At 44.3% G+C, this 26,199-nt stretch overlaps 16 non-coding genes and 1 pseudogene across 16 annotated transcripts; all 17 read right to left on the bottom strand.

Annotated features, from left to right (window-relative positions):
• Positions 1-126: 126 nt before the first annotated feature.
• On the bottom strand, positions 127-328 carry LOC141230394 (U2 spliceosomal RNA; annotated as a pseudogene).
• A 6,069-nt stretch (positions 329-6,397) lies between these two features.
• Positions 6,398-6,588, bottom strand: LOC141230601 (U2 spliceosomal RNA). The gene has a single exon (XR_012297058.1). It is a non-coding gene; the product is annotated as a U2 spliceosomal RNA (small nuclear RNA).
• A 1,118-nt stretch (positions 6,589-7,706) lies between these two features.
• Positions 7,707-7,897, bottom strand: LOC141230600 (U2 spliceosomal RNA). Its single transcript, XR_012297057.1, has one exon. It is a non-coding gene; the product is annotated as a U2 spliceosomal RNA (small nuclear RNA).
• Positions 7,898-9,012: 1,115 nt separating this feature from the next.
• Positions 9,013-9,203, bottom strand: LOC141230599 (U2 spliceosomal RNA). Its single transcript, XR_012297056.1, has one exon. It is a non-coding gene; the product is annotated as a U2 spliceosomal RNA (small nuclear RNA).
• A 1,115-nt stretch (positions 9,204-10,318) lies between these two features.
• Positions 10,319-10,509, bottom strand: LOC141230598 (U2 spliceosomal RNA). The gene has a single exon (XR_012297055.1). It is a non-coding gene; the product is annotated as a U2 spliceosomal RNA (small nuclear RNA).
• A 1,118-nt stretch (positions 10,510-11,627) lies between these two features.
• LOC141230597 (U2 spliceosomal RNA) lies at positions 11,628-11,818 on the bottom strand. Its single transcript, XR_012297054.1, has one exon. It is a non-coding gene; the product is annotated as a U2 spliceosomal RNA (small nuclear RNA).
• A 1,118-nt stretch (positions 11,819-12,936) lies between these two features.
• Positions 12,937-13,127, bottom strand: LOC141230596 (U2 spliceosomal RNA). Its single transcript, XR_012297053.1, has one exon. It is a non-coding gene; the product is annotated as a U2 spliceosomal RNA (small nuclear RNA).
• A 1,115-nt stretch (positions 13,128-14,242) lies between these two features.
• On the bottom strand, positions 14,243-14,433 carry LOC141230595 (U2 spliceosomal RNA). Its single transcript, XR_012297052.1, has one exon. It is a non-coding gene; the product is annotated as a U2 spliceosomal RNA (small nuclear RNA).
• A 1,115-nt stretch (positions 14,434-15,548) lies between these two features.
• On the bottom strand, positions 15,549-15,739 carry LOC141230594 (U2 spliceosomal RNA). The gene has a single exon (XR_012297051.1). It is a non-coding gene; the product is annotated as a U2 spliceosomal RNA (small nuclear RNA).
• Positions 15,740-16,854: 1,115 nt separating this feature from the next.
• Positions 16,855-17,045, bottom strand: LOC141230593 (U2 spliceosomal RNA). The gene has a single exon (XR_012297050.1). It is a non-coding gene; the product is annotated as a U2 spliceosomal RNA (small nuclear RNA).
• A 1,115-nt stretch (positions 17,046-18,160) lies between these two features.
• Positions 18,161-18,351, bottom strand: LOC141230591 (U2 spliceosomal RNA). The gene has a single exon (XR_012297049.1). It is a non-coding gene; the product is annotated as a U2 spliceosomal RNA (small nuclear RNA).
• Positions 18,352-19,466: 1,115 nt separating this feature from the next.
• On the bottom strand, positions 19,467-19,657 carry LOC141230589 (U2 spliceosomal RNA). Its single transcript, XR_012297047.1, has one exon. It is a non-coding gene; the product is annotated as a U2 spliceosomal RNA (small nuclear RNA).
• A 1,115-nt stretch (positions 19,658-20,772) lies between these two features.
• Positions 20,773-20,963, bottom strand: LOC141230588 (U2 spliceosomal RNA). The gene has a single exon (XR_012297046.1). It is a non-coding gene; the product is annotated as a U2 spliceosomal RNA (small nuclear RNA).
• Positions 20,964-22,078: 1,115 nt separating this feature from the next.
• Positions 22,079-22,269, bottom strand: LOC141230587 (U2 spliceosomal RNA). The gene has a single exon (XR_012297045.1). It is a non-coding gene; the product is annotated as a U2 spliceosomal RNA (small nuclear RNA).
• Positions 22,270-23,384: 1,115 nt separating this feature from the next.
• Positions 23,385-23,575, bottom strand: LOC141230586 (U2 spliceosomal RNA). Its single transcript, XR_012297044.1, has one exon. It is a non-coding gene; the product is annotated as a U2 spliceosomal RNA (small nuclear RNA).
• Positions 23,576-24,690: 1,115 nt separating this feature from the next.
• On the bottom strand, positions 24,691-24,881 carry LOC141230585 (U2 spliceosomal RNA). The gene has a single exon (XR_012297043.1). It is a non-coding gene; the product is annotated as a U2 spliceosomal RNA (small nuclear RNA).
• Positions 24,882-25,996: 1,115 nt separating this feature from the next.
• Positions 25,997-26,187, bottom strand: LOC141230584 (U2 spliceosomal RNA). Its single transcript, XR_012297042.1, has one exon. It is a non-coding gene; the product is annotated as a U2 spliceosomal RNA (small nuclear RNA).
• Positions 26,188-26,199: the final 12 nt, after the last annotated feature.

Here is a 26,199-nt window from a genome sequence, read left to right as displayed (position 1 = left end):
ACATGAAAAATCCAATGAGGAGAAGAAAAGCAAAGCCAAAGAGTCCATCCCAAAATCCGACAAACAAGCAAAATGAACAAAAAACATTGAATTCAATTCTTTCTGATTTTAGAAACTGCATTAAAGAAGGGGTGCACCGGTCCTGGAGATACTGCAATACCAGGTCAATGCGTGGAGTGGACAGAGCAAGCTCTTTTTCCATCTCCCTGTTCTAAAAATCCATTTAATATATGGTCCCCAGATAGGGGACGTATCAAATATTAAACTGATAAGAACAGATTTTTTTTTTTTTTTTTTTTTCCTCAGATTAAGACCCACATTAATTTATGCATCATAGCGCATATTCACATAACGGGTTCTCAAATCATCATTCGGAAAAACAAAAACAAAATCCCAAAAAACACAACCCTGCAATTAACTGTTACTTACTGTAAGAAGTCCAATGTGAAAAGTTCCAGAGTGCCTCTGCTGCTGTCTCACCATACTTCTTTTTATCCAATAAATAGGCATAAAACAGTCTAGCAAGAAAAATCTTTCTGCATTCCTTGGGGGAAAAAACAATCTTTTTAAAAATCACCAAATTCCGAACGTCCCATAAAACCTCTTTATATATGACAAAAATAATCCAGCTTGCCCGCTTCCTTTGCGAGTACTTAAAATCTTGACCTATTAAAATCCTTTCAAAATCGAAACAATGAAAACCAACTAAAGCAACAAACATACGTGACAACAAGGTAAAAACTTTTTTAGCAAAAAAACAGTCCCAAAAAATATGCTGTATTGTTTCCACCTTATTGCAACCTTCCCTAGGACATAGTTCTTGAACCTTTATCCCCCGGTCATTCAAAAAAGCTCTTGTTGGCAAGCATCCATGCAACGCCATCCAGGTTACATCCTTCTGTCTGTTGCTGATTCCACGCATGAAAAAAAGCTTCCACACCTGTCCAGACTGTGCATTATTACAAAACGGCACATCACATAACATCTCCTTCTTCATAATACCTGAGACAATCAGTTTTTTGTCCGGTCTAACCATGGAGCTTATCCCATTTTGATCATAGAAGGACCTAAGCACCACATAAAAAAACGGTATCACAAACGAAACTGGTTTTCTTAAATCCTTCTCACACCAGCTCCATTTCTGGAAAAGCCGTCCTGCTAAATATTTGCACATGTCCGCAGTCCTGTTATTGCACTGGGATAATTTATAAATGTTCAAAAAATAATGCATTCTTAAAAATAAGTCAATGTTAGGAAAATCACAACCCCCATTTTCCACAGAACACATAACCATTCCTCTTCTTAGTTTCTCCATTTTGGATCCCCAAAAAAACACAAACAGTTTCCTTGTCACTCTCTTTGTCCAAAGCACAGCAGGTGGGAAAATCAAAGCAGTGTACAGCAGAAGCGGGAGAATCACAGACTTGATTACCAGCACTTTCCCTCTCAGCGACAGGTTCCTTAGTTTCCAAAAGTTCAACTTCTGATCCATTTTGTCTTCTAGAATCTTCAGGCTGCTTTTCCCTTTCAGTTCCTTCTCAAAGATGACACCAAGAACCTCAATTTCCTCCCTACTCTCCACTCCTGCCACGTTAACCTCAACCTGCCTCCCAAAGTTACAAAGCTGGCACTTTCCCCAATTCACCGCCATACCAGCCACACAACAAAAAATCCTTACGTGCAAATTCACTCTATTGAGATCCGCCTGTGAACCACAAGTAAAAACAATATCATCCATATAACTTAAAGACTTGACTGGACCCCCGGATCCCCCAGGAATAAAAACACCAGCCACACACTTGTCAACTTGCACACTTTTTAAAAGGGCCTCCACCACACAGATAAAAAGAATTGGTGACAGGGGACAACCCTGCCTAACTCCCGATAAAATATTAAAACTGGAACTCACATGCCCATTAACTAAAATCTGGCTACTGACCCCACAATAAAAACTCTTAATGACCATCAATAATTTATCCGGAACACCAAGGTGACTTAAAGCAGAGAACAAAAATCTATGTGATATTTTATCAAAGGCTTTCTCCAGGTCCACCGACTGTAACAAAAGAGCATTCTTATTCAAATTAGCCTGATAAATTAAGTCTCTTAGAAGCAGCAAATTATCTGAAATTTTCCTACCAGGCACTGCACATGCCTGATACTCCCCCACCATATCACCTATCACATCTGCCAGTCTACCAGCCACAATTTTAGAAATAATTTTGTAATCACTGTTTAACAATGTTATGGGCCTCCAATTTTTAATATCCCTCATGTCCCCTTTCTTATGAATCAGCGTAACAATCCCCCTACGCATAGAAACCGATAAAATCCCATGAGTAAAACCATATTGCACCACCCGGGAAAACTCCACACCTATAATATCCCAAAATCTAACATAAAATTCAGCAGGAAGACCATCACAGCCTGGCGTCTTGCCTTTCGCCAAGCCATCCACTGCCCGTCTAATTTCATCTTTCCCAACCTCCTCACTTAAAAACCCAATTTTCTCCTCAGGAATATTATTAGTTAATACTTTGCAATAATCATTAATTTCCGCATCACTGGCTCTACTATCGTTAGAGAAGAGTGTTTCATAAAAGGAAAGAATACTGCCAATCATCTCATCCCCAGATACCTCCCCTGCAGGAGAAAAAACAGACTTAAAAACCCCTTTAGGTTTAAAACATTTTTTAAAAAAGTATCTCGAACATTGCTCATTTTCCTCCATGTGCTTTATTTTTGCCTTAAACATAATAGTCTTCCCTTTTTCAATAAGTATCTTCTTCAGTTCGTCCTTCAAATCTGCAATCTCTTTATCCACCTCCATCCCCGCTCTCTTAAACTTATGGAGTACTTCCAATTTTGAAATAACAGCAGCATCATGATCCCTTTTGGCTTTCGCTCTCCTAAAACACACCCCTTTAAAATAACATGCAAATTTCTCCTTAGCCCAGTCCCACCACTCTAGCAAATCTTTAAAAAGGTGCTGTTCAGACACACAAGACAAAAACACTTTATTAAAACCAACCTTAACACTCTCCTCTTCCAGCAGGCTTACGTTCAGCTTCCAGAGTCCCTTTCCAAAAGCCAGGGACTCAGCTATACACAGATCTACCACTATCATCTTGTGGTCAGAAAAAGTCGTCATCACGTGGTTGCACTTGGCCACCTTAATCCCTTCAGACATAAAAAAATAGTCAATTCGGGAAACACTACGTCCACTGTCTGATATGTATGTGAACTTATCACTTGGCCCAACCATCAGACCAGCATCCGTGTAGCGTAAATCCTGCACAATCTGATTTAAAATATTAGACGTAACATCAGTCCTACCTTCCGTAGAGCTCTTACGATCTTTTGCGGATCTGACACAATTAAAATCTCCAGCCACTATAGTGAAGTCTCTGCCTGGTAAAAACAACTTTAGAGACTCCAAAAACCCAACTCTTGCTTGTTTATCAGCAGGGGCATAAACATTAAAAACCCGTACCCGCTGACCTAAAAAATCCACTAATAAAAACAAACATCTCCCAGGTATGATTACTTTAAACTCTAAAACCTTTAGACTGGAATTACACAGTAAAATGCCCACCCCTTCATTCCTGTTTTCTGAGCATGGGGACCAAAAAGATTGCCCCTTATTCCACTCACTCTCATGCGGGGCAGATTTAATTACACATTCCTGCAGACAGACAATATCTGCATTCACACTCTCAATGTACTCCAGTATCCCTGCTCTCCTACAAGCAGAACCAATCCCTCGTACATTCAGAGAAGCAACACACAACGCCATCATAACAACAGGAAAAAATCTCCACCATACCCGATCCATCATGAACCAGGAGAAAACCCACTCCTGCCACCCACTTTTCTACGTATATCAGGCGACTCAGAACTCGAGTCCCTGTTAGAATAACCTGGTCTTAGGGAGACTGGATCTTCCTGCCCCCCAGACCAACACCCCTCCACCTTACTTCTTTTAATCACGGAGGCATAACTCTCCTCCTTGCCATCATCTTCCTCCTCATTTTCACTCCAATCACTGTTAACCCTATCACGCTGCTGAGGGGTTATAGTTCCATCCGAATCAGAATCCTCCTCCTCCAAAACCTCCATTTCCTCACCCCCATCTCTTCCCAAAACAGGATTCACTGACTCCGCCATATTAGACAAATCCATCCCATCACCCGGGCCATGCACATCAGCTACTTTGTTTATTACTTCCAGCCCCTCCCTCAAACCAACTTTCTTCTGGCTCCGCCCCTTTTCCTCCATCTTGGGCACCGCATGGTCTCTTCCCCTACCACCATCTTGTTTTTGGCTTTCCCCCTCTGAGTCTGAGCCTTCGCCCTCCTCCCCACTTTCCTGCCGAGTCTTCTTCTGCCTCTCTTCAGCGTCCACCTGTGACCTAGGAATCTGAGCCCACAATCTACATTTCCTTGCAAGGTGATCTGCATGTCCACACAAATCACACACCTTATTCATTGGGCAACCACTTGCAACATGCCCAGATTTCCCACAACCTCTACAAACATCACCTTGCACTGGACAATCTTTCTGAACATGTCCAAACTCATGACACTTCCTACAATATTCCATCTGTCCATTATAAAAACAAAATCCCCTTTCTCCTCCGATAGAAAACTGTGCAGGAATGCTTTGGCACCCCCAATAGCTCTATCATCCGGTCTCAGTTTTACAACATATCTCCTCTTGCCATTTAGATAATTGTATTTGTTCTTCATTCTTCCCAAAAATTTAACCTCACTACAATACCGAGCTAAAAAATTGGAAACAGTCTCATCCGGAACTTTAGGGTTATACATGTGCACAACCACATACTTATATGTCTGCTGGAACAGAGGTTCCAGTGCAATAAACTCTAGGCATTTCAATTCCTTTTCTTCCTTCATTCGTACCAACTCCATGTAGACTCTCTGGCAAATACTCAAAGAAACAAAAGTGATATCATAAATTCCTTGTTTCTGAAAATCCTGCAGTGCCAATACATCCGTTACCTTCAAGCCATTAATGTTCTTCAAGACATCAACGCAAACTTGGTCCAAACCGATTTCTCCTTCATGACCTGCAGCCACCTTCAGACGGACCGAGTCCTCTAATCCACGTGTTTTCTCCACCATTTTTACAGCAGATAAACACAATCGCCGCTCAATCGCACACTAGGGCCCCACAAGGGGGAACCCCAGTCACAACTGCCCTCCAAACAACACCAGCAGCAGAAAACCACCACTGATCTTGCCAAAAGGCCGAGAAGCGATAACCAGAATTGGTTTCAAACTACGGAGCCACCCAAGGATCCTGAAAAGTCCATTTGTGGAGATGAGCTCCTGGACTCCCGTTAAGAAGACATGTTGTCAACCTCTAGATCCCTTACATGCCTGCACTTTTCGGCTTGCTGCTGCTGCAATCCACGCGTTTTAGATCTGCATAACTCCACCTCTTTAAACACAGCACCTTCACCCCCTGCTGTTCCCACCCGCCTCAACACCGTTGGAAGGGAGGAGAACCAATTAAGGCGGGGGGTGGGGTGGAACGAGCAGCTGTCTACCCTTAGCAGGAGGGCTCCTGATTACATACCTCTCCTGCTGCTGCTGCTGCTGGCTGTCCAGCAGCAGACTGAAGGTGGCTGCTGCTGTGCACAGGTATATAAAGGCTCAGAGCCTATTATGACACGCGCAGCCAGCGTTCCATTGCCACATTCCATCTACTGCAGGCAGGATACCTGGCTGGCTGAATGTCGCTGAGAAGCTCACAGAGACCGCCATAAGCAACAGTTTAACAGAATGCCACAGACTAATCAACCAAACTTTTTGGGTTGGGTTCTCTTTTATAGTCTGCAGGCATTAAATGAAAGAAGTCAGTGTTCCAGCAGAAGGAGACAACGTTTCAGAAAAGGCATTGTAGCAAACCAAAAAAGAAATTTTAAGCGCAGCAGAGTAACCAGCGCACATACCTGTTAGCTCAGGTGAGTTTAAAAGGCTGCTGTTGATAACAAGGGCATTTGCTAAATAGATGGTGTGTGTGCAACAATATACTGAAAGGTCAATTATATTGTGCAGCTTATCTCACCACCTGTAGTTATTTAGGTGAAAGCTCCAAAATGCTTGCCTAATATGTCTGTTTATCCAAAAGGAAGTAAAAAGGGAGAGCTAGAAAGATAGCATTGCATCACATTACATGGCAATGCAATGCACAGTTGCTGAAGTTGAACCAAAATGAGCTTGTAATCTGGCTTCTGCAACTTTGAACATGAAAAATCCAATGAGGAGAAGAAAAGCAAAGCCAAAGAGTCCATCCCAAAATCCGACAAACAAGCAAAATGAACAAAAAACATTGAATTCAATTCTTTCTGATTTTAGAAACTGCATTAAAGAAGGGGTGCACCGGTCCTGGAGATACTGCAATACCAGGTCAATGCGTGGAGTGGACAGAGCAAGCTCTTTTTCCATCTCCCTGTTCTAAAAATCCATTTAATATATGGTCCCCAGATAGGGGACGTATCAGATATTAAACTGATAAGAACAGATACTACACTTGATCTTAGCCAAAAGGCCGAGAAGCGATAACCAGAATTGGTTTCAAACTACGGAGCCACCCAAGGATCCTGAAAAGTCCATTTGTGGAGATGAGCTCCTGGACTCCCGTTAAGAAGACATGTTGTCAACCTCTAGATCCCTTACATGCCTGCACTTTTCGGCTTGCTGCTGCTGCAATCCACGCGTTTTAGATCTGCATAACTCCACCTCTTTAAACACAGCACCTTCACCCCCTGCTGTTCCCACCCGCCTCAACACCGTTGGAAGGGAGGAGAACCAATTAAGGCGGGGGGTGGGGTGGAACGAGCAGCTGTCTACCCTTAGCAGGAGGGCTCCTGATTACATACCTCTCCTGCTGCTGCTGCTGCTGCTGGCTGTCCAGCAGCAGACTGAAGGTGGCTGCTGCTGTGCACAGGTATATAAAGGCTCAGAGCCTATTATGACACGCGCAGCCAGCGTTCCATTGCCACATTCCATCTACTGCAGGCAGGATACCTGGCTGGCTGAATGTCGCTGAGAAGCTCACAGAGACCGCCATAAGCAACAGTTTAACAGAATGCCACAGACTAATCAACCAAACTTTTTGGGTTGGGTTCTCTTTTATAGTCTGCAGGCATTAAATGAAAGAAGTCAGTGTTCCAGCAGAAGGAGACAACGTTTCAGAAAAGGCATTGTAGCAAACCAAAAAAGAAATTTTAAGCGCAGCAGAGTAACCAGCGCACATACCTGTTAGCTCAGGTGAGTTTAAAAGGCTGCTGTTGATAACAAGGGCATTTGCTAAATAGATGGTGTGTGTGCAACAATATACTGAAAGGTCAATTATATTGTGCAGCTTATCTCACCACCTGTAGTTATTTAGGTGAAAGCTCCAAAATGCTTGCCTAATATGTCTGTTTATCCAAAAGGAAGTAAAAAGGGAGAGCTAGAAAGATAGCATTGCATCACATTACATGGCAATGCAATGCACAGTTGCTGAAGTTGAACCAAAATGAGCTTGTAATCTGGCTTCTGCAACTTTGAACATGAAAAATCCAATGAGGAGAAGAAAAGCAAAGCCAAAGAGTCCATCCCAAAATCCGACAAACAAGCAAAATGAACAAAAAACATTGAATTCAATTCTTTCTGATTTTAGAAACTGCATTAAAGAAGGGGTGCACCGGTCCTGGAGATACTGCAATACCAGGTCAATGCGTGGAGTGGACAGAGCAAGCTCTTTTTCCATCTCCCTGTTCTAAAAATCCATTTAATATATGGTCCCCAGATAGGGGACGTATCAGATATTAAACTGATAAGAACAGATACTACACTTGATCTTAGCCAAAAGGCCGAGAAGCGATAACCAGAATTGGTTTCAAACTACGGAGCCACCCAAGGATCCTGAAAAGTCCATTTGTGGAGATGAGCTCCTGGACTCCCGTTAAGAAGACATGTTGTCAACCTCTAGATCCCTTACATGCCTGCACTTTTCGGCTTGCTGCTGCTGCAATCCACGCGTTTTAGATCTGCATAACTCCACCTCTTTAAACACAGCACCTTCACCCCCTGCTGTTCCCACCCGCCTCAACACCGTTGGAAGGGAGGAGAACCAATTAAGGCGGGGGGTGGGGTGGAACGAGCAGCTGTCTACCCTTAGCAGGAGGGCTCCTGATTACATACCTCTCCTGCTGCTGCTGCTGCTGGCTGTCCAGCAGCAGACTGAAGGTGGCTGCTGCTGTGCACAGGTATATAAAGGCTCAGAGCCTATTATGACACGCGCAGCCAGCGTTCCATTGCCACATTCCATCTACTGCAGGCAGGATACCTGGCTGGCTGAATGTCGCTGAGAAGCTCACAGAGACCGCCATAAGCAACAGTTTAACAGAATGCCACAGACTAATCAACCAAACTTTTTGGGTTGGGTTCTCTTTTATAGTCTGCAGGCATTAAATGAAAGAAGTCAGTGTTCCAGCAGAAGGAGACAACGTTTCAGAAAAGGCATTGTAGCAAACCAAAAAAGAAATTTTAAGCGCAGCAGAGTAACCAGCGCACATACCTGTTAGCTCAGGTGAGTTTAAAAGGCTGCTGTTGATAACAAGGGCATTTGCTAAATAGATGGTGTGTGTGCAACAATATACTGAAAGGTCAATTATATTGTGCAGCTTATCTCACCACCTGTAGTTATTTAGGTGAAAGCTCCAAAATGCTTGCCTAATATGTCTGTTTATCCAAAAGGAAGTAAAAAGGGAGAGCTAGAAAGATAGCATTGCATCACATTACATGGCAATGCAATGCACAGTTGCTGAAGTTGAACCAAAATGAGCTTGTAATCTGGCTTCTGCAACTTTGAACATGAAAAATCCAATGAGGAGAAGAAAAGCAAAGCCAAAGAGTCCATCCCAAAATCCGACAAACAAGCAAAATGAACAAAAAACATTGAATTCAATTCTTTCTGATTTTAGAAACTGCATTAAAGAAGGGGTGCACCGGTCCTGGAGATACTGCAATACCAGGTCAATGCGTGGAGTGGACAGAGCAAGCTCTTTTTCCATCTCCCTGTTCTAAAAATCCATTTAATATATGGTCCCCAGATAGGGGACGTATCAGATATTAAACTGATAAGAACAGATACTACACTTGATCTTAGCCAAAAGGCCGAGAAGCGATAACCAGAATTGGTTTCAAACTACGGAGCCACCCAAGGATCCTGAAAAGTCCATTTGTGGAGATGAGCTCCTGGACTCCCGTTAAGAAGACATGTTGTCAACCTCTAGATCCCTTACATGCCTGCACTTTTCGGCTTGCTGCTGCTGCAATCCACGCGTTTTAGATCTGCATAACTCCACCTCTTTAAACACAGCACCTTCACCCCCTGCTGTTCCCACCCGCCTCAACACCGTTGGAAGGGAGGAGAACCAATTAAGGCGGGGGGTGGGGTGGAACGAGCAGCTGTCTACCCTTAGCAGGAGGGCTCCTGATTACATACCTCTCCTGCTGCTGCTGCTGCTGGCTGTCCAGCAGCAGACTGAAGGTGGCTGCTGCTGTGCACAGGTATATAAAGGCTCAGAGCCTATTATGACACGCGCAGCCAGCGTTCCATTGCCACATTCCATCTACTGCAGGCAGGATACCTGGCTGGCTGAATGTCGCTGAGAAGCTCACAGAGACCGCCATAAGCAACAGTTTAACAGAATGCCACAGACTAATCAACCAAACTTTTTGGGTTGGGTTCTCTTTTATAGTCTGCAGGCATTAAATGAAAGAAGTCAGTGTTCCAGCAGAAGGAGACAACGTTTCAGAAAAGGCATTGTAGCAAACCAAAAAAGAAATTTTAAGCGCAGCAGAGTAACCAGCGCACATACCTGTTAGCTCAGGTGAGTTTAAAAGGCTGCTGTTGATAACAAGGGCATTTGCTAAATAGATGGTGTGTGTGCAACAATATACTGAAAGGTCAATTATATTGTGCAGCTTATCTCACCACCTGTAGTTATTTAGGTGAAAGCTCCAAAATGCTTGCCTAATATGTCTGTTTATCCAAAAGGAAGTAAAAAGGGAGAGCTAGAAAGATAGCATTGCATCACATTACATGGCAATGCAATGCACAGTTGCTGAAGTTGAACCAAAATGAGCTTGTAATCTGGCTTCTGCAACTTTGAACATGAAAAATCCAATGAGGAGAAGAAAAGCAAAGCCAAAGAGTCCATCCCAAAATCCGACAAACAAGCAAAATGAACAAAAAACATTGAATTCAATTCTTTCTGATTTTAGAAACTGCATTAAAGAAGGGGTGCACCGGTCCTGGAGATACTGCAATACCAGGTCAATGCGTGGAGTGGACAGAGCAAGCTCTTTTTCCATCTCCCTGTTCTAAAAATCCATTTAATATATGGTCCCCAGATAGGGGACGTATCAGATATTAAACTGATAAGAACAGATACTACACTTGATCTTAGCCAAAAGGCCGAGAAGCGATAACCAGAATTGGTTTCAAACTACGGAGCCACCCAAGGATCCTGAAAAGTCCATTTGTGGAGATGAGCTCCTGGACTCCCGTTAAGAAGACATGTTGTCAACCTCTAGATCCCTTACATGCCTGCACTTTTCGGCTTGCTGCTGCTGCGATCCACGCGTTTTAGATCTGCATAACTCCACCTCTTTAAACACAGCACCTTCACCCCCTGCTGTTCCCACCCGCCTCAACACCGTTGGAAGGGAGGAGAACCAATTAAGGCGGGGGGTGGGGTGGAACGAGCAGCTGTCTACCCTTAGCAGGAGGGCTCCTGATTACATACCTCTCCTGCTGCTGCTGCTGCTGCTGGCTGTCCAGCAGCAGACTGAAGGTGGCTGCTGCTGTGCACAGGTATATAAAGGCTCAGAGCCTATTATGACACGCGCAGCCAGCGTTCCATTGCCACATTCCATCTACTGCAGGCAGGATACCTGGCTGGCTGAATGTCGCTGAGAAGCTCACAGAGACCGCCATAAGCAACAGTTTAACAGAATGCCACAGACTAATCAACCAAACTTTTTGGGTTGGGTTCTCTTTTATAGTCTGCAGGCATTAAATGAAAGAAGTCAGTGTTCCAGCAGAAGGAGACAACGTTTCAGAAAAGGCATTGTAGCAAACCAAAAAAGAAATTTTAAGCGCAGCAGAGTAACCAGCGCACATACCTGTTAGCTCAGGTGAGTTTAAAAGGCTGCTGTTGATAACAAGGGCATTTGCTAAATAGATGGTGTGTGTGCAACAATATACTGAAAGGTCAATTATATTGTGCAGCTTATCTCACCACCTGTAGTTATTTAGGTGAAAGCTCCAAAATGCTTGCCTAATATGTCTGTTTATCCAAAAGGAAGTAAAAAGGGAGAGCTAGAAAGATAGCATTGCATCACATTACATGGCAATGCAATGCACAGTTGCTGAAGTTGAACCAAAATGAGCTTGTAATCTGGCTTCTGCAACTTTGAACATGAAAAATCCAATGAGGAGAAGAAAAGCAAAGCCAAAGAGTCCATCCCAAAATCCGACAAACAAGCAAAATGAACAAAAAACATTGAATTCAATTCTTTCTGATTTTAGAAACTGCATTAAAGAAGGGGTGCACCGGTCCTGGAGATACTGCAATACCAGGTCAATGCGTGGAGTGGACAGAGCAAGCTCTTTTTCCATCTCCCTGTTCTAAAAATCCATTTAATATATGGTCCCCAGATAGGGGACGTATCAGATATTAAACTGATAAGAACAGATACTACACTTGATCTTAGCCAAAAGGCCGAGAAGCGATAACCAGAATTGGTTTCAAACTACGGAGCCACCCAAGGATCCTGAAAAGTCCATTTGTGGAGATGAGCTCCTGGACTCCCGTTAAGAAGACATGTTGTCAACCTCTAGATCCCTTACATGCCTGCACTTTTCGGCTTGCTGCTGCTGCAATCCACGCGTTTTAGATCTGCATAACTCCACCTCTTTAAACACAGCACCTTCACCCCCTGCTGTTCCCACCCGCCTCAACACCGTTGGAAGGGAGGAGAACCAATTAAGGCGGGGGGTGGGGTGGAACGAGCAGCTGTCTACCCTTAGCAGGAGGGCTCCTGATTACATACCTCTCCTGCTGCTGCTGCTGCTGCTGGCTGTCCAGCAGCAGACTGAAGGTGGCTGCTGCTGTGCACAGGTATATAAAGGCTCAGAGCCTATTATGACACGCGCAGCCAGCGTTCCATTGCCACATTCCATCTACTGCAGGCAGGATACCTGGCTGGCTGAATGTCGCTGAGAAGCTCACAGAGACCGCCATAAGCAACAGTTTAACAGAATGCCACAGACTAATCAACCAAACTTTTTGGGTTGGGTTCTCTTTTATAGTCTGCAGGCATTAAATGAAAGAAGTCAGTGTTCCAGCAGAAGGAGACAACGTTTCAGAAAAGGCATTGTAGCAAACCAAAAAAGAAATTTTAAGCGCAGCAGAGTAACCAGCGCACATACCTGTTAGCTCAGGTGAGTTTAAAAGGCTGCTGTTGATAACAAGGGCATTTGCTAAATAGATGGTGTGTGTGCAACAATATACTGAAAGGTCAATTATATTGTGCAGCTTATCTCACCACCTGTAGTTATTTAGGTGAAAGCTCCAAAATGCTTGCCTAATATGTCTGTTTATCCAAAAGGAAGTAAAAAGGGAGAGCTAGAAAGATAGCATTGCATCACATTACATGGCAATGCAATGCACAGTTGCTGAAGTTGAACCAAAATGAGCTTGTAATCTGGCTTCTGCAACTTTGAACATGAAAAATCCAATGAGGAGAAGAAAAGCAAAGCCAAAGAGTCCATCCCAAAATCCGACAAACAAGCAAAATGAACAAAAAACATTGAATTCAATTCTTTCTGATTTTAGAAACTGCATTAAAGAAGGGGTGCACCGGTCCTGGAGATACTGCAATACCAGGTCAATGCGTGGAGTGGACAGAGCAAGCTCTTTTTCCATCTCCCTGTTCTAAAAATCCATTTAATATATGGTCCCCAGATAGGGGACGTATCAGATATTAAACTGATAAGAACAGATACTACACTTGATCTTAGCCAAAAGGCCGAGAAGCGATAACCAGAATTGGTTTCAAACTACGGAGCCACCCAAGGATCCTGAAAAGTCCATTTGTGGAGATGAGCTCCTGGACTCCCGTTAAGAAGACATGTTGTCAACCTCTAGATCCCTTACATGCCTGCACTTTTCGGCTTGCTGCTGCTGCAATCCACGCGTTTTAGATCTGCATATCTCCACCTCTTTAAACACAGCACCTTCACCCCCTGCTGTTCCCACCCGCCTCAACACCGTTGGAAGGGAGGAGAACCAATTAAGGCGGGGGGTGGGGTGGAACGAGCAGCTGTCTACCCTTAGCAGGAGGGCTCCTGATTACATACCTCTCCTGCTGCTGCTGCTGCTGGCTGTCCAGCAGCAGACTGAAGGTGGCTGCTGCTGTGCACAGGTATATAAAGGCTCAGAGCCTATTATGACACGCGCAGCCAGCGTTCCATTGCCACATTCCATCTACTGCAGGCAGGATACCTGGCTGGCTGAATGTCGCTGAGAAGCTCACAGAGACCGCCATAAGCAACAGTTTAACAGAATGCCACAGACTAATCAACCAAACTTTTTGGGTTGGGTTCTCTTTTATAGTCTGCAGGCATTAAATGAAAGAAGTCAGTGTTCCAGCAGAAGGAGACAACGTTTCAGAAAAGGCATTGTAGCAAACCAAAAGAGAAATTTTAAGCGCAGCAGAGTAACCAGCGCACATACCTGTTAGCTCAGGTGAGTTTAAAAGGCTGCTGTTGATAACAAGGGCATTTGCTAAATAGATGGTGTGTGTGCAACAATATACTGAAAGGTCAATTATATTGTGCAGCTTATCTCACCACCTGTAGTTATTTAGGTGAAAGCTCCAAAATGCTTGCCTAATATGTCTGTTTATCCAAAAGGAAGTAAAAAGGGAGAGCTAGAAAGATAGCATTGCATCACATTACATGGCAATGCAATGCACAGTTGCTGAAGTTGAACCAAAATGAGCTTGTAATCTGGCTTCTGCAACTTTGAACATGAAAAATCCAATGAGGAGAAGAAAAGCAAAGCCAAAGAGTCCATCCCAAAATCCGACAAACAAGCAAAATGAACAAAAAACATTGAATTCAATTCTTTCTGATTTTAGAAACTGCATTAAAGAAGGGGTGCACCGGTCCTGGAGATACTGCAATACCAGGTCAATGCGTGGAGTGGACAGAGCAAGCTCTTTTTCCATCTCCCTGTTCTAAAAATCCATTTAATATATGGTCCCCAGATAGGGGACGTATCAGATATTAAACTGATAAGAACAGATACTACACTTGATCTTAGCCAAAAGGCCGAGAAGCGATAACCAGAATTGGTTTCAAACTACGGAGCCACCCAAGGATCCTGAAAAGTCCATTTGTGGAGATGAGCTCCTGGACTCCCGTTAAGAAGACATGTTGTCAACCTCTAGATCCCTTACATGCCTGCACTTTTCGGCTTGCTGCTGCTGCGATCCACGCGTTTTAGATCTGCATAACTCCACCTCTTTAAACACAGCACCTTCACCCCCTGCTGTTCCCACCCGCCTCAACACCGTTGGAAGGGAGGAGAACCAATTAAGGCGGGGGGTGGGGTGGAACGAGCAGCTGTCTACCCTTAGCAGGAGGGCTCCTGATTACATACCTCTCCTGCTGCTGCTGCTGCTGGCTGTCCAGCAGCAGACTGAAGGTGGCTGCTGCTGTGCACAGGTATATAAAGGCTCAGAGCCTATTATGACACGCGCAGCCAGCGTTCCATTGCCACATTCCATCTACTGCAGGCAGGATACCTGGCTGGCTGAATGTCGCTGAGAAGCTCACAGAGACCGCCATAAGCAACAGTTTAACAGAATGCCACAGACTAATCAACCAAACTTTTTGGGTTGGGTTCTCTTTTATAGTCTGCAGGCATTAAATGAAAGAAGTCAGTGTTCCAGTAGAAGGAGACAACGTTTCAGAAAAGGCATTGTAGCAAACCAAAAAAGAAATTTTAAGCGCAGCAGAGTAACCAGCGCACATACCTGTTAGCTCAGGTGAGTTTAAAAGGCTGCTGTTGATAACAAGGGCATTTGCTAAATAGATGGTGTGTGTGCAACAATATACTGAAAGGTCAATTATATTGTGCAGCTTATCTCACCACCTGTAGTTATTTAGGTGAAAGCTCCAAAATGCTTGCCTAATATGTCTGTTTATCCAAAAGGAAGTAAAAAGGGAGAGCTAGAAAGATAGCATTGCATCACATTACATGACAATGCAATGCACAGTTGCTGAAGTTGAACCAAAATGAGCTTGTAATCTGGCTTCTGCAACTTTGAACATGAAAAATCCAATGAGGAGAAGAAAAGCAAAGCCAAAGAGTCCATCCCAAAATCCGACAAACAAGCAAAATGAACAAAAAACATTGAATTCAATTCTTTCTGATTTTAGAAACTGCATTAAAGAAGGGGTGCACCGGTCCTGGAGATACTGCAATACCAGGTCAATGCGTGGAGTGGACAGAGCAAGCTCTTTTTCCATCTCCCTGTTCTAAAAATCCATTTAATATATGGTCCCCAGATAGGGGACGTATCAGATATTAAACTGATAAGAACAGATACTACACTTGATCTTAGCCAAAAGGCCGAGAAGCGATAACCAGAATTGGTTTCAAACTAGGGAGCCACCCAAGGATCCTGAAAAGTCCATTTGTGGAGATGAGCTCCTGGACTCCCGTTAAGAAGACATGTTGTCAACCTCTAGATCCCTTACATGCCTGCACTTTTCGGCTTGCTGCTGCTGCGATCCACGCGTTTTAGATCTGCATAACTCCACCTCTTTAAACACAGCACCTTCACCCCCTGCTGTTCCCACCCGCCTCAACACCGTTGGAAGGGAGGAGAACCAATTAAGGCGGGGGGTGGGGTGGAACGAGCAGCTGTCTACCCTTAGCAGGAGGGCTCCTGATTACATACCTCTCCTGCTGCTGCTGCTGCTGGCTGTCCAGCAGCAGACTGAAGGTGGCTGCTGCTGTGCACAGGTATATAAAGGCTCAGAGCCTATTATGACACGCGCAGCCAGCGTTCCATTGCCACATTCCATCTACTGCAGGCAGGATACCTGGCTGGCTGAATGTCGCTGAGAAGCTCACAGAGACCGCCATAAGCAACAGTTTAACAGAATGCCACAGACTAATCAACCAAACTTTTTGGGTTGGGTTCTCTTTTATAGTCTGCAGGCATTAAATGAAAGAAGTCAGTGTTCCAGCAGAAGGAGACAACGTTTCAGAAAAGGCATTGTAGCAAACCAAAAAAGAAATTTTAAGCGCAGCAGAGTAACCAGCGCACATACCTGTTAGCTCAGGTGAGTTTAAAAGGCTGCTGTTGATAACAAGGGCATTTGCTAAATAGATGGTGTGTGTGCAACAATATACTGAAAGGTCAATTATATTGTGCAGCTTATCTCACCACCTGTAGTTATTTAGGTGAAAGCTCCAAAATGCTTGCCTAATATGTCTGTTTATCCAAAAGGAAGTAAAAAGGGAGAGCTAGAAAGATAGCATTGCATCACATTACATGGCAATGCAATGCACAGTTGCTGAAGTTGAACCAAAATGAGCTTGTAATCTGGCTTCTGCAACTTTGAACATGAAAAATCCAATGAGGAGAAGAAAAGCAAAGCCAAAGAGTCCATCCCAAAATCCGACAAACAAGCAAAATGAACAAAAAACATTGAATTCAATTCTTTCTGATTTTAGAAACTGCATTAAAGAAGGGGTGCACCGGTCCTGGAGATACTGCAATACCAGGTCAATGCGTGGAGTGGACAGAGCAAGCTCTTTTTCCATCTCCCTGTTCTAAAAATCCATTTAATATATGGTCCCCAGATAGGGGACGTATCAGATATTAAACTGATAAGAACAGATACTACACTTGATCTTAGCCAAAAGGCCGAGAAGCGATAACCAGAATTGGTTTCAAACTACGGAGCCACCCAAGGATCCTGAAAAGTCCATTTGTGGAGATGAGCTCCTGGACTCCCGTTAAGAAGACATGTTGTCAACCTCTAGATCCCTTACATGCCTGCACTTTTCGGCTTGCTGCTGCTGCAATCCACGCGTTTTAGATCTGCATAACTCCACCTCTTTAAACACAGCACCTTCACCCCCTGCTGTTCCCACCCGCCTCAACACCGTTGGAAGGGAGGAGAACCAATTAAGGCGGGGGGTGGGGTGGAACGAGCAGCTGTCTACCCTTAGCAGGAGGGCTCCTGATTACATACCTCTCCTGCTGCTGCTGCTGCTGGCTGTCCAGCAGCAGACTGAAGGTGGCTGCTGCTGTGCACAGGTATATAAAGGCTCAGAGCCTATTATGACACGCGCAGCCAGCGTTCCATTGCCACATTCCATCTACTGCAGGCAGGATACCTGGCTGGCTGAATGTCGCTGAGAAGCTCACAGAGACCGCCATAAGCAACAGTTTAACAGAATGCCACAGACTAATCAACCAAACTTTTTGGGTTGGGTTCTCTTTTATAGTCTGCAGGCATTAAATGAAAGAAGTCAGTGTTCCAGTAGAAGGAGACAACGTTTCAGAAAAGGCATTGTAGCAAACCAAAAAAGAAATTTTAAGCGGAGCAGAGTAACCAGCGCACATACCTGTTAGCTCAGGTGAGTTTAAAAGGCTGCTGTTGATAACAAGGGCATTTGCTAAATAGATGGTGTGTGTGCAACAATATACTGAAAGGTCAATTATATTGTGCAGCTTATCTCACCACCTGTAGTTATTTAGGTGAAAGCTCCAAAATGCTTGCCTAATATGTCTGTTTATCCAAAAGGAAGTAAAAAGGGAGAGCTAGAAAGATAGCATTGCATCACATTACATGACAATGCAATGCACAGTTGCTGAAGTTGAACCAAAATGAGCTTGTAATCTGGCTTCTGCAACTTTGAACATGAAAAATCCAATGAGGAGAAGAAAAGCAAAGCCAAAGAGTCCATCCCAAAATCCGACAAACAAGCAAAATGAACAAAAAACATTGAATTCAATTCTTTCTGATTTTAGAAACTGCATTAAAGAAGGGGTGCACCGGTCCTGGAGATACTGCAATACCAGGTCAATGCGTGGAGTGGACAGAGCAAGCTCTTTTTCCATCTCCCTGTTCTAAAAATCCATTTAATATATGGTCCCCAGATAGGGGACGTATCAGATATTAAACTGATAAGAACAGATACTACACTTGATCTTAGCCAAAAGGCCGAGAAGCGATAACCAGAATTGGTTTCAAACTAGGGAGCCACCCAAGGATCCTGAAAAGTCCATTTGTGGAGATGAGCTCCTGGACTCCCGTTAAGAAGACATGTTGTCAACCTCTAGATCCCTTACATGCCTGCACTTTTCGGCTTGCTGCTGCTGCGATCCACGCGTTTTAGATCTGCATAACTCCACCTCTTTAAACACAGCACCTTCACCCCCTGCTGTTCCCACCCGCCTCAACACCGTTGGAAGGGAGGAGAACCAATTAAGGCGGGGGGTGGGGTGGAACGAGCAGCTGTCTACCCTTAGCAGGAGGGCTCCTGATTACATACCTCTCCTGCTGCTGCTGCTGCTGGCTGTCCAGCAGCAGACTGAAGGTGGCTGCTGCTGTGCACAGGTATATAAAGGCTCAGAGCCTATTATGACACGCGCAGCCAGCGTTCCATTGCCACATTCCATCTACTGCAGGCAGGATACCTGGCTGGCTGAATGTCGCTGAGAAGCTCACAGAGACCGCCATAAGCAACAGTTTAACAGAATGCCACAGACTAATCAACCAAACTTTTTGGGTTGGGTTCTCTTTTATAGTCTGCAGGCATTAAATGAAAGAAGTCAGTGTTCCAGCAGAAGGAGACAACGTTTCAGAAAAGGCATTGTAGCAAACCAAAAAAGAAATTTTAAGCGCAGCAGAGTAACCAGCGCACATACCTGTTAGCTCAGGTGAGTTTAAAAGGCTGCTGTTGATAACAAGGGCATTTGCTAAATAGATGGTGTGTGTGCAACAATATACTGAAAGGTCAATTATATTGTGCAGCTTATCTCACCACCTGTAGTTATTTAGGTGAAAGCTCCAAAATGCTTGCCTAATATGTCTGTTTATCCAAAAGGAAGTAAAAAGGGAGAGCTAGAAAGATAGCATTGCATCACATTACATGGCAATGCAATGCACAGTTGCTGAAGTTGAACCAAAATGAGCTTGTAATCTGGCTTCTGCAACTTTGAACATGAAAAATCCAATGAGGAGAAGAAAAGCAAAGCCAAAGAGTCCATCCCAAAATCCGACAAACAAGCAAAATGAACAAAAAACATTGAATTCAATTCTTTCTGATTTTAGAAACTGCATTAAAGAAGGGGTGCACCGGTCCTGGAGATACTGCAATACCAGGTCAATGCGTGGAGTGGACAGAGCAAGCTCTTTTTCCATCTCCCTGTTCTAAAAATCCATTTAATATATGGTCCCCAGATAGGGGACGTATCAGATATTAAACTGATAAGAACAGATACTACACTTGATCTTAGCCAAAAGGCCGAGAAGCGATAACCAGAATTGGTTTCAAACTACGGAGCCACCCAAGGATCCTGAAAAGTCCATTTGTGGAGATGAGCTCCTGGACTCCCGTTAAGAAGACATGTTGTCAACCTCTAGATCCCTTACATGCCTGCACTTTTCGGCTTGCTGCTGCTGCAATCCACGCGTTTTAGATCTGCATAACTCCACCTCTTTAAACACAGCACCTTCACCCCCTGCTGTTCCCACCCGCCTCAACACCGTTGGAAGGGAGGAGAACCAATTAAGGCGGGGGGTGGGGTGGAACGAGCAGCTGTCTACCCTTAGCAGGAGGGCTCCTGAATACATACCTCTCCTGCTGCTGCTGCTGCTGGCTGTCCAGCAGCAGACTGAAGGTGGCTGCTGCTGTGCACAGGTATATAAAGGCTCAGAGCCTATTATGACACGCGCAGCCAGCGTTCCATTGCCACATTCCATCTACTGCAGGCAGGATACCTGGCTGGCTGAATGTCGCTGAGAAGCTCACAGAGACCGCCATAAGCAACAGTTTAACAGAATGCCACAGACTAATCAACCAAACTTTTTGGGTTGGGTTCTCTTTTATAGTCTGCAGGCATTAAATGAAAGAAGTCAGTGTTCCAGCAGAAGGAGACAACGTTTCAGAAAAGGCATTGTAGCAAACCAAAAAAGAAATTTTAAGCGCAGCAGAGTAACCAGCGCACATACCTGTTAGCTCAGGTGAGTTTAAAAGGCTGCTGTTGATAACAAGGGCATTTGCTAAATAGATGGTGTGTGTGCAACAATATACTGAAAGGTCAATTATATTGTGCAGCTTATCTCACCACCTGTAGTTATTTAGGTGAAAGCTCCAAAATGCTTGCCTAATATGTCTGTTTATCCAAAAGGAAGTAAAAAGGGAGAGCTAGAAAGATAGCATTGCATCACATTACATGGCAATGCAATGCACAGTTGCTGAAGTTGAACCAAAATGAGCTTGTAATCTGGCTTCTGCAACTTTGAACATGAAAAATCCAATGAGGAGAAGAAAAGCAAAGCCAAAGAGTCCATCCCAAAATCCGACAAACAAGCAAAATGAACAAAAAACATTGAATTCAATTCTTTCTGATTTTAGAAACTGCATTAAAGAAGGGGTGCACCGGTCCTGGAGATACTGCAATACCAGGTCAATGCGTGGAGTGGACAGAGCAAGCTCTTTTTCCATCTCCCTGTTCTAAAAATCCATTTAATATATGGTCCCCAGATAGGGGACGTATCAGATATTAAACTGATAAGAACAGATACTACACTTGATCTTAGCCAAAAGGCCGAGAAGCGATAACCAGAATTGGTTTCAAACTAGGGAGCCACCCAAGGATCCTGAAAAGTCCATTTGTGGAGATGAGCTCCTGGACTCCCGTTAAGAAGACATGTTGTCAACCTCTAGATCCCTTACATGCCTGCACTTTTCGGCTTGCTGCTGCTGCAATCCACGCGTTTTAGATCTGCATAACTCCACCTCTTTAAACACAGCACCTTCACCCCCTGCTGTTCCCACCCGCCTCAACACCGTTGGAAGGGAGGAGAACCAATTAAGGCGGGGGGTGGGGTGGAACGAGCAGCTGTCTACCCTTAGCAGGAGGGCTCCTGATTACATACCTCTCCTGCTGCTGCTGCTGCTGGCTGTCCAGCAGCAGACTGAAGGTGGCTGCTGCTGTGCACAGGTATATAAAGGCTCAGAGCCTATTATGACACGCGCAGCCAGCGTTCCATTGCCACATTCCATCTACTGCAGGCAGGATACCTGGCTGGCTGAATGTCGCTGAGAAGCTCACAGAGACCGCCATAAGCAACAGTTTAACAGAATGCCACAGACTAATCAACCAAACTTTTTGGGTTGGGTTCTCTTTTATAGTCTGCAGGCATTAAATGAAAGAAGTCAGTGTTCCAGCAGAAGGAGACAACGTTTCAGAAAAGGCATTGTAGCAAACCAAAAAAGAAATTTTAAGCGCAGCAGAGTAACCAGCGCACATACCTGTTAGCTCAGGTGAGTTTAAAAGGCTGCTGTTGATAACAAGGGCATTTGCTAAATAGATGGTGTGTGTGCAACAATATACTGAAAGGTCAATTATATTGTGCAGCTTATCTCACCACCTGTAGTTATTTAGGTGAAAGCTCCAAAATGCTTGCCTAATATGTCTGTTTATCCAAAAGGAAGTAAAAAGGGAGAGCTAGAAAGATAGCATTGCATCACATTACATGGCAATGCAATGCACAGTTGCTGAAGTTGAACCAAAATGAGCTTGTAATCTGGCTTCTGCAACTTTGAACATGAAAAATCCAATGAGGAGAAGAAAAGCAAAGCCAAAGAGTCCATCCCAAAATCCGACAAACAAGCAAAATGAACAAAAAACATTGAATTCAATTCTTTCTGATTTTAGAAACTGCATTAAAGAAGGGGTGCACCGGTCCTGGAGATACTGCAATACCAGGTCAATGCGTGGAGTGGACAGAGCAAGCTCTTTTTCCATCTCCCTGTTCTAAAAATCCATTTAATATATGGTCCCCAGATAGGGGACGTATCAGATATTAAACTGATAAGAACAGATACTACACTTGATCTTAGCCAAAAGGCCGAGAAGCGATAACCAGAATTGGTTTCAAACTAGGGAGCCACCCAAGGATCCTGAAAAGTCCATTTGTGGAGATGAGCTCCTGGACTCCCGTTAAGAAGACATGTTGTCAACCTCTAGATCCCTTACATGCCTGCACTTTTCGGCTTGCTGCTGCTGCGATCCACGCGTTTTAGATCTGCATAACTCCACCTCTTTAAACACAGCACCTTCACCCCCTGCTGTTCCCACCCGCCTCAACACCGTTGGAAGGGAGGAGAACCAATTAAGGCGGGGGGTGGGGTGGAACGAGCAGCTGTCTACCCTTAGCAGGAGGGCTCCTGATTACATACCTCTCCTGCTGCTGCTGCTGCTGGCTGTCCAGCAGCAGACTGAAGGTGGCTGCTGCTGTGCACAGGTATATAAAGGCTCAGAGCCTATTATGACACGCGCAGCCAGCGTTCCATTGCCACATTCCATCTACTGCAGGCAGGATACCTGGCTGGCTGAATGTCGCTGAGAAGCTCACAGAGACCGCCATAAGCAACAGTTTAACAGAATGCCACAGACTAATCAACCAAACTTTTTGGGTTGGGTTCTCTTTTATAGTCTGCAGGCATTAAATGAAAGAAGTCAGTGTTCCAGCAGAAGGAGACAACGTTTCAGAAAAGGCATTGTAGCAAACCAAAAAAGAAATTTTAAGCGCAGCAGAGTAACCAGCGCACATACCTGTTAGCTCAGGTGAGTTTAAAAGGCTGCTGTTGATAACAAGGGCATTTGCTAAATAGATGGTGTGTGTGCAACAATATACTGAAAGGTCAATTATATTGTGCAGCTTATCTCACCACCTGTAGTTATTTAGGTGAAAGCTCCAAAATGCTTGCCTAATATGTCTGTTTATCCAAAAGGAAGTAAAAAGGGAGAGCTAGAAAGATAGCATTGCATCACATTACATGGCAATGCAATGCACAGTTGCTGAAGTTGAACCAAAATGAGCTTGTAATCTGGCTTCTGCAACTTTGAACATGAAAAATCCAATGAGGAGAAGAAAAGCAAAGCCAAAGAGTCCATCCCAAAATCCGACAAACAAGCAAAATGAACAAAAAACATTGAATTCAATTCTTTCTGATTTTAGAAACTGCATTAAAGAAGGGGTGCACCGGTCCTGGAGATACTGCAATACCAGGTCAATGCGTGGAGTGGACAGAGCAAGCTCTTTTTCCATCTCCCTGTTCTAAAAATCCATTTAATATATGGTCCCCAGATAGGGGACGTATCAGATATTAAACTGATAAGAACAGATACTACACTTGATCTTAGCCAAAAGGCCGAGAAGCGATAACCAGAATTGGTTTCAAACTACGGAGCCACCCAAGGATCCTGAAAAGTCCATTTGTGGAGATGAGCTCCTGGACTCCCGTTAAGAAGACATGTTGTCAACCTCTAGATCCCTTACATGCCTGCACTTTTCGGCTTGCTGCTGCTGCAATCCACGCGTTTTAGATCTGCATAACTCCACCTCTTTAAACACAGCACCTTCACCCCCTGCTGTTCCCACCCGCCTCAACACCGTTGGAAGGGAGGAGAACCAATTAAGGCGGGGGGTGGGGTGGAACGAGCAGCTGTCTACCCTTAGCAGGAGGGCTCCTGAATACATACCTCTCCTGCTGCTGCTGCTGCTGACTGTCCAGCAGCAGACTGAAGGTGGCTGCTGCTGTGCACAGGTATATAAAGGCTCAGAGCCTATTATGACACGCGCAGCCAGCGTTCCATTGCCACATTCCATCTACTGCAGGCAGGATACCTGGCTGGCTGAATGTCGCTGAGAAGCTCACAGAGACCGCCATAAGCAACAGTTTAACAGAATGCCACAGACTAATCAACCAAACTTTTTGGGTTGGGTTCTCTTTTATAGTCTGCAGGCATTAAATGAAAGAAGTCAGTGTTCCAGCAGAAGGAGACAACGTTTCAGAAAAGGCATTGTAGCAAACCAAAAAAGAAATTTTAAGCGCAGCAGAGTAACCAGCGCACATACCTGTTAGCTCAGGTGAGTTTAAAAGGCTGCTGTTGATAACAAGGGCATTTGCTAAATAGATGGTGTGTGTGCAACAATATACTGAAAGGTCAATTATATTGTGCAGCTTATCTCACCACCTGTAGTTATTTAGGTGAAAGCTCCAAAATGCTTGCCTAATATGTCTGTTTATCCAAAAGGAAGTAAAAAGGGAGAGCTAGAAAGATAGCATTGCATCACATTACATGGCAATGCAATGCACAGTTGCTGAAGTTGAACCAAAATGAGCTTGTAATCTGGCTTCTGCAACTTTGAACATGAAAAATCCAATGAGGAGAAGAAAAGCAAAGCCAAAGAGTCCATCCCAAAATCCGACAAACAAGCAAAATGAACAAAAAACATTGAATTCAATTCTTTCTGATTTTAGAAACTGCATTAAAGAAGGGGTGCACCGGTCCTGGAGATACTGCAATACCAGGTCAATGCGTGGAGTGGACAGAGCAAGCTCTTTTTCCATCTCCCTGTTCTAAAAATCCATTTAATATATGGTCCCCAGATAGGGGACGTATCAGATATTAAACTGATAAGAACAGATACTACACTTGATCTTAGCCAAAAGGCCGAGAAGCGATAACCAGAATTGGTTTCAAACTACGGAGCCACCCAAGGATCCTGAAAAGTCCATTTGTGGAGATGAGCTCCTGGACTCCCGTTAAGAAGACATGTTGTCAACCTCTAGATCCCTTACATGCCTGCACTTTTCGGCTTGCTGCTGCTGCAATCCACGCGTTTTAGATCTGCATAACTCCACCTCTTTAAACACAGCACCTTCACCCCCTGCTGTTCCCACCCGCCTCAACACCGTTGGAAGGGAGGAGAACCAATTAAGGCGGGGGGTGGGGTGGAACGAGCAGCTGTCTACCCTTAGCAGGAGGGCTCCTGAATACATACCTCTCCTGCTGCTGCTGCTGCTGGCTGTCCAGCAGCAGACTGAAGGTGGCTGCTGCTGTGCACAGGTATATAAAGGCTCAGAGCCTATTATGACACGCGCAGCCAGCGTTCCATTGCCACATTCCATCTACTGCAGGCAGGATACCTGGCTGGCTGAATGTCGCTGAGAAGCTCACAGAGACCGCCATAAGCAACAGTTTAACAGAATGCCACAGACTAATCAACCAAACTTTTTGGGTTGGGTTCTCTTTTATAGTCTGCAGGCATTAAATGAAAGAAGTCAGTGTTCCAGCAGAAGGAGACAACGTTTCAGAAAAGGCATTGTAGCAAACCAAAAAAGAAATTTTAAGCGCAGCAGAGTAACCAGCGCACATACCTGTTAGCTCAGGTGAGTTTAAAAGGCTGCTGTTGATAACAAGGGCATTTGCTAAATAGATGGTGTGTGTGCAACAATATACTGAAAGGTCAATTATATTGTGCAGCTTATCTCACCACCTGTAGTTATTTAGGTGAAAGCTCCAAAATGCTTGCCTAATATGTCTGTTTATCCAAAAGGAAGTAAAAAGGGAGAGCTAGAAAGATAGCATTGCATCACATTACATGGCAATGCAATGCACAGTTGCTGAAGTTGAACCAAAATGAGCTTGTAATCTGGCTTCTGCAACTTTGAACATGAAAAATCCAATGAGGAGAAGAAAAGCAAAGCCAAAGAGTCCATCCCAAAATCCGACAAACAAGCAAAATGAACAAAAAACATTGAATTCAATTCTTTCTGATTTTAGAAACTGCATTAAAGAAGGGGTGCACCGGTCCTGGAGATACTGCAATACCAGGTCAATGCGTGGAGTGGACAGAGCAAGCTCTTTTTCCATCTCCCTGTTCTAAAAATCCATTTAATATATGGTCCCCAGATAGGGGACGTATCAGATATTAAACTGATAAGAACAGATACTACACTTGATCTTAGCCAAAAGGCCGAGAAGCGATAACCAGAATTGG

The sequence above is a fragment of the Phyllobates terribilis genome, unplaced genomic scaffold, assembly GCF_046119375.1.
Source record: "Phyllobates terribilis strain yellow unplaced genomic scaffold, ASM4611937v1 Scaffold_499__1_contigs__length_1316695, whole genome shotgun sequence".
NCBI classification, from domain to species: domain Eukaryota; kingdom Metazoa; phylum Chordata; class Amphibia; order Anura; family Dendrobatidae; genus Phyllobates; species Phyllobates terribilis.
Note: the sequence above shows the minus strand (reverse complement) of the source record. Positions and strands in the feature narration are given on the sequence as shown.